At 31.5% G+C, this 7,713-nt stretch overlaps 1 long non-coding RNA gene across 1 annotated transcript; it reads right to left on the minus strand.

The window, feature by feature from the left end:
• Positions 1-631: 631 nt before the first annotated feature.
• Positions 632-6,270, minus strand: LOC132735401 (uncharacterized). Its single transcript, XR_009626449.1, has 3 exons — positions 6,195-6,270; positions 2,967-3,038; positions 632-733 (listed from the first exon to the last, which is right to left on the minus strand). It is a non-coding gene; the product is annotated as an uncharacterized LOC132735401 (long non-coding RNA).
• Between the last annotated feature and the right edge of the window lie 1,443 nt (positions 6,271-7,713).

The raw sequence follows: 7,713 nt of genomic DNA on the forward strand, positions 1-7,713 counted from the left end.
TGCAGGATATTTGTTGGATAATTGTTTGGAGATAAATAAAACAGAAACATAGGAAGTACGAGCATAGTTTAATAGGTAGGCATCGAGACGGGTTATTTGTTAGAAAGGCATCGAGACTAGGCATAGAGACTAGGAAAGATTTGGGATTGTAAACAAATATATCAATATTGTGTATTGTTTATCTAATATTTGTTTAATTCAAGTTGATTAATTTATATTCCAATTATTTTGAATTCATTGGTCTTCAGTCATTTAGGTAAGGAAACCTAGAGGAAAATTATTAATATAATATATTGAATACAAATACGTACATATAAGCTCGGTACATGTTACAATATCTTTTCAACCGGTGCACATTTCAGTAAACCATATGAAGTAACGATATAAATGACTCCACTTTGCTGTCGATTGTTTATTTGTTTTATATGTGCAAGCACATGTAAGGATGATAACAAAGCATAGAAGTATGATATTGAAAACGACATAATTTTCCATGGCGTTTCTGATACAAAGGGAAGTAACTCTTAAGTGCTTTGTTAACATGACTGGACTAGAACTCTTTTTTTCCGAGATTTTTTAGGCTTTTGTGGCTCAATGGAGTTCCTTTAATATTGTATATAAATGAAAATCATTTTAGTATGTTTGGTTTTATTGCAATTATACTCTTCCATATTTAATTGCAAAATGACAAATCACCAATCTTCCTGCCATTCCAGAATTGAGTTGTAGCCTCCTAAAATTCGAAAAGAAAAAAAAGTATATTACGTATTAAAATAGAGGATATTGAATGAGTGTATAAGATAAATACTGAATTTATTAAATAAGTTAGATGAAATTGTATTATTTTATTTAACAGTTCAATAAATTCAGTAATGAACTTTCACGAATTTAATTTATCATTTATCACATACCAAAAATAAAGACCGTTTGAAGTGAAAAAGAACATTTCGCGTGTCTTTTCACTATGTTTGTATAACGCAAATGGCGTCGCGTCAAAATATATGCACGGCCGTGCAATAGCATTTTACGGAGTCGCAAAAGCGGCTCGGGTATGTGATAAATATATTTCTCACAATATATCCTTAAAGATATACTATGCTCATGTTTGATATTTGAAAAAAATGATAACTATTCGTAGATATAAAATAAAAAGGACCAGCTTTACTTGACCCGTCATAAGGAACGCATATTCCAAAAACATACGTAGATTGTATGTTCTTTTACTTAAATAAGAAATGTGGAGTAAGAATTTTATAAATTTCAATAATTTTCTGCAATAAAAATATTTTACTCAAAGATGAGCATAGTATATCTTTAACTATGCTTTTATATAATACAAGCGTGTTATACAAGCAATTATTGACTTTATAATGTTCAAGGCATAAGGGACAGGCTGTTACCAAAAGGTTAGTCAGTACATGAAATACATGTTTGAAGGGAAAAATAACACGTTTAGTTTATTGTACACACTAAACTTTTTTAGTTTTTTTTTTAATATTTGACAAGAGAGAGTAATTTACTCACTATGCATGTTGTTCTGTTAAAGTTACCAATCACTGGCATATACTTCAACTAGTCAATGTATAAGGCTATCGCCCGATGCATTGTTTATTCTAATTATCAATTATAAAAGAACGTCATAATTTAATATTGGTAGAACAGTTTTTAGCGGTTTTAGACTTAACATCATAAGTATTTTTTATTTCTTTTATCAAATAATGTTTACTGTCATTAAAGTGTACTAGTATTTTTTGACAATATTGACCTAAAACTCATTAATTTTCAGGAAATTTGTCCGTTAGTTGTCTTAATTTGATATGATTTGTTACTGTTAGGATTTTAATGGTACTACAGATCTCGATACTTTTAATCAGGAAATACTGCTCGATGAAAAGAACCACTGATTTATGACCACGTTGCGAGTCCTAGCCTTGGTCAAACCTTTTATTGTTATATTTATAAATTGCTTATTGTGTCGCCTCTACAAAGTATTGGCGACATATAGGGGTCACTTCTCTGTCGCCTTTCTGTTCTTCCGCATGTCTGTCCGTCACAGAACAGGTCCGGACGACTCATCAACAACTTCTTGTGCAATTTCATCCAAACCTTACAGGAATAATAAGTACCCTGTCTAGTTGTGCATGTCCTCGCCATTTTTCGGTTCTATGATTTTTGTCAGTGTTATGGCCCTTTGATTATTTTTATTTTCAAAATTTGTCCGGACTGCTTCTCTAATACATGTACCACTAATGCAATGTGGATGGAATGTTAAAGGATTGATAGGTTGCATAAGATCTTGCACTCATTACAAAGGTGGTTTTCGGGTTGAATGATTCTTGGCTGAGATTATGACACTTGCATAAAAACGCGTTTCGGCTTGATCATGTGTCTTCTGCTGCATAGTAGTTTCAACATGCAAGTGGCTATAAACAGGCGACACAAGCTGATAAACTGTGTGTTTCATTTCCAGCATTTTTTAATTTCATAATTTTTATAAATACATATTTTTTCATTTCATTAATTTTAATTCTTATAATGAGTGGCTCGTATGTAAAACATATAGCGGTCAAGTTCTGGAAAATATAATAAAAAATCGTACAAGTAAAAAACTAACTGAAAGTCTTCCGCCTAGTCATCGAGCTAGTAAATGGTAACTTTCTAAGTTAGTTATACATACATGTATACCGCTGTACCATGCATTAAAATCTGCATGGGGTATTTCGAGATCTGATAATTACCGACAACAGGTCAATAAATATTCAAATGTCTTAGGTCAATATTGTCAAACAATACATTAATACATTAATATAATATTAAACATCGTCGAATCCCGCCGTTCTGTATAGAAAAGTATAAAGCATTTGGAGTTGAAGGTTAATATCAAACATATACATGTATCTTAGAAGTTAAAATAGAGAATCAGTTTTATATCATTTTTCTTATTTTTTTTTTCTAACCAAGCGTACCTGTATCAATCGGAATTTGATTGGTTCCTCTTAGCGGACATTTGTATATAGTAGACACCATTGATGGGGAATCTGTGAAAAAAGAAGGAAACACCATTTTTACAACTGTGAAGCTACTTACCCCTATCTTGTGATACAAAACAGAAAGTTATTCAAATATTAATTCACAATTCTGAAATAAAAAATATCAGTGTAGTTCAAAGTGAAAATGGAATTGTTTTTCGTCAATTATGTAAAATGTAAATAACCCCTTGCACAGGAAAACGTATTGTATCAATTTAAATGTAAGTATGTTTCACAAAGATTGTGTATCTAAATTAATTTTATTGCATAAATGGGAAACAAGAAAAACACCAGAAACAAAACCACAACAACAATAGCAGCAGGCAAGTAAGTAAAATACTCGTTACAAATAGAAACTTTAAGGCATATTAACCGATTAATGTTCTCTTTTATAGAGAGGAAGACATTTGTTTTTCTATATTAAGATAATGGCTTTAGAATATGTGAAGAAAATGGCGTTGAATGTGAAATAATTTGTGAAAAGGGAAGTAAAATGTAAAAAAGTAAGTATTTTAAATTCCATACAAATACTAAAATAATTTTAAGTGTACGTTTTGATAAAACACAAATAAGAGATTGTTCAGGCTATAAATAAACAGCAGAAAAATGAAACAAAACATTCAAGATAAAAAGCTTTTTAAGAAATTTAAATGATAGCATTTTAAGGCTTTTAAAGCGCTTCACATGTAGTCACAGCCTAAATACCTTGTACTATTATTGACTTCAAAGAGGAGGGCATGAAAAGCATACTGTTTCTTAAAAAAATGCTGACTTTAAAAGGTATTAGCAGTGAACATTATCCCACCGGAACCGGAAGTGACTAGCCGGTGAGAGGATGTATTTTGTACAGACTCTGCACAGTCGGCAGCTTTAATTCTTGAAATCCCTTAAACTTCATTAGATTGTTAGAATTCAAAACAGAGCAACCCCATTACTCAAAGTCATCAGCTTAACTCCTTTTTCCCCCGCTAAATATTTCAAAAGTCAATAATTACGAAAAAAAAAAGTTTTATATTTCGTTTAAAGAGAATGGGTCTACAATGGGACATTATTCCATGAATATTTCAAATGTTCACACAAATCAACAACAATTGAAATGTATCATTTGGGTACTGTGGTGCCGTTATATATCGCATCGACGCTAAATGTCGCGCAATCGCCGCAAATTGTCGCAACCGCTAAATGTAAATGTTGCAAAATATTTTGCTATTAACTGCCAAACTACCTTTAAATGCCGTAATAGTATAGTCATAAAGGAAATTAAGTTTAGTTCTTGTATGTATTTAGTAACTTTTGGACATAAAATCAGTCACGATCCAGATGAAAAATGCTTATTAAAGTGGATTAGTCTTCAACGGGCATATTTCGAGAAATAGTTAAATATTGATAAAAACAATAAAAACATATCATTTAGACACTCTTACAAAATATCTTAGTAAAATATTGATAATAACAATAAAAATATATCATTCAGATACTCTTACAAACTATGTTTATCTATTTCTGCATGATTTAATTTGGTATTTAAATAATGAATTAAATATTTTGATCTATAACATTTAATTTTCAACATCCACATATAATTCTTTCATGGTATGTTACCGCACATTACAATTGCATAAAATAAGCACAACATAAATATTTCAAGTAGTGCATACTTTTTATCATAGACCAATCTACTTTTTGGAATGTCCTTTCTGATTGCAATTAAAATGTAAAAACCATTGATTAAACTTAACTTTGCAACCAGGTGGGTATAATACTCTTTTATTGTTTTGTAACTTTATAAGTAGACTTGTGTCAATCTACATGCCCCTTATCGCTGTGGTTTCGAATCTTTGACAGAGACTTTCAATTATTCATGTGAGGAAGCTATCGAGCTACCTTACGATACGTCATTTCGTGCACGTAGGGACACAGGTAATTCTCCACCAGTAAAGCTGGAAAGTCACTACATGTATATGACTTTACTGTGTTAGCGTGACGTTTTAATGTTTAAAGTTTGTAAAACTTATTAGGAGAAATAAAATAAAAAAGATCAAATAAGGTTTTTATTTAACATCTAGGCTTTTGTACTCCTTGTTATTTCTAACAAAGTCACTAAGAGTTACAAGGTTGTAACAGAGTTTATTACTCCTAATTATGAATAAATTTCCAATAAATACTCATAAATTTTAACGAGGGTTTAAAAAAATCTATTTTTTTTAAATACCCCATGTTTTAAAGTAAAAAAAGAATCAAAACACGAGGCTATTTTTTGTAACCGGGGGGGGCGTGCCGAAAATTGCCGATTTTTTGATGTTTTTTCTCTTTTTTTTTCATGTCGAAAAAAAAATCGCGTTCTTTGTCACAATATGAAACCCCAGAAAAAGTTTTTAACCCAAAAACTGCTCTGCATATGAAAAATTTTTTCTTTTTTTTTCGTTTTCCCCTTTTCCCCTTTCCGCCCCCCAAAAAATAAGAAACCCCTGAATAAAACCAAAAAATTTGGGAGTGCGGGAAACTTAATCCCCCTTAGTTAAACGCACGTGAAAGTTATGTAAACTTTTAACTCTGACACATTTTCAAAAAAAAAGGCCCCAAAAATAGTCAATTATACTTTACATATTGACCTTTTTGGAAAATGTGACAGAGTTAAAAAAGTATACAATACATGAACAGTCGTTAACGGGAGGCAGGTAAGATAGCCTGATGCTCTTTCTTTTATTACCCGTATATAATTTTTTTTTACTATGCTGATAAAAAATTTTAATATTAACGACGAATAAAACCATTGTACACAATTTCCATTAAAGACAAAATTCACTTTAAAGAAAAACACCCCCAGATTCACTCAAATTTTTCAAAAAAAAAATCAAATCGAGTATAAAAAAAAAATATTTCAAGTAACCAAAGCAAGCTTTACATTTACAATGCATTTTACAACTCCAAAAAATTACCAAAAAAGTTTTTAAAACATCTAAAAAAACTCTTAGCTTTAAAAAACGCAAATAGGGGATTTACAAAATCTGAAAAATCAGTCTTTAATCGCCATAACGTTAATTTACTGAATGTGGAATTTTTTTCCCCTAAAATTTTAAAGTCAATTTTTCAATTTATTTTATAAAAAATTTTTGTCTTTGGGGGAAATTAGTTTTAAGTTTTTTCGAATTTAAAAAAAAATACCTATTTTCATTGGCGTATATCCATTACAGAGATGACCTTCACAGCAATCTGCTCCTAATTTCTGGTAATTCCGTTTTTCCCCGCTTTTAATGAATAACTTCAGAAAAACACTTTTCACAAAAAAATGAATTTAAATGTAAATGTAAATGTAAATAAATGTCGTAATACATACAAAAAATATTACCTGTCAGAGTTTCACTTTTGAAATTTCCTTTTACCTGGAACGTCTCTGGTGCGTTTTGGAGCACTCTGGAACCACACGCTTTTTGTCATCCTGAATCTAATAATCTTTATATCATTTAAGTAAATTTTACATTTATATTTTGGAAAACAAACAAGAAATTTTATGTTCTTTACAAGGCTTGAAATAGATTTTATTAAATTGATCTATTAGCTCAGGGGGTCCGTGGTGGGTGGTTCAGGTGTTGACTTCAAAACTTTCCCCTCACCCCTGTGGGGTTCAAACCCGACAAAACCTCCGCAAGCCTTTTGGATTTTTTATGTAGGGGAAAAATCCAGCAGCACGGAACGTCGGTGGTTTTACTCAGGGACCGTGCCCCGAAATAAGCACGGAAAAAAGGGGATTGAGGTCTTCCTCCCCGTAAAGTTTGGGAAAGGGCCCTATCCTTTTACTGTGTCGGGTGTACGTAAAACCCCAAACAAACAAAAAAAACAATATTAGCTAGGTTTTAGAATTTCATAAAAAAGCCCAAGCAATTCTTTAGGGATCAATCCCAGACTTCACACTGAAACAATGATCCTCGGCTAATAATTCAATCGTAAAACAACAATGGGGTAAAATTTGCGGACTATGCATTAAATGGGGTTTGGGAACTTTAAAAACTTGGGTGTGGGGTAGCCTAAGATGTGCGGGTTGATCCATTTTTTAAATGCCGGTTCTCCACTTTCAAACAACAAGCCTTATTTGTTTCATTCTACTTTGACTGTTAACATTGGTAGCTTTTTTTTTTTTTTTATTTTTTTCAAGACCGATTTTTCTACACCACAAATATATTTAGTTTACCTTCTCAAATTTTAACCGACTGCGGAGCCTCAGTTTGCCTTAATGTGGCTTCGTCGCTGAGTGGGTGATAAAAATGATAGATTATGTTTAAGATGATGATGATGGTGGTGTTGATTGGATAATGTTAATTAACATGATAGGGTGGTAGGGTGATGGATGATAATTAGTTGCCAAATAGGTTCACCAAATCGTACCAATGCTTGTTACAATAACAATGACATATTCATATGATAAAAACCGTTCGGGTAAATAATTATTGTTAACCAGTAATACCAATGGTTATTTATGTTATAAATGGTATTTTAGTACACTACCGTAGGGAATACTGTGACCGCAGTCAATATTTCGTCCGTATAGAGTTTTGAGTGTTATATATGGAAACAACGATTTTTTAGTCTTATACGTCCATACATAAACTTTTTAAGCCTCATACTTGAAAACATTAACATTTTCAGTCTTTAGTTGAATATATAAACTTTTTGAGTCTTACATTAT

This window comes from Ruditapes philippinarum, unplaced genomic scaffold (assembly GCF_026571515.1).
Source record: "Ruditapes philippinarum isolate M1 unplaced genomic scaffold, ASM2657151v2 ctg3418_1_1_1_1, whole genome shotgun sequence".
In the NCBI taxonomy this organism is placed as follows: domain Eukaryota; kingdom Metazoa; phylum Mollusca; class Bivalvia; order Venerida; family Veneridae; genus Ruditapes; species Ruditapes philippinarum.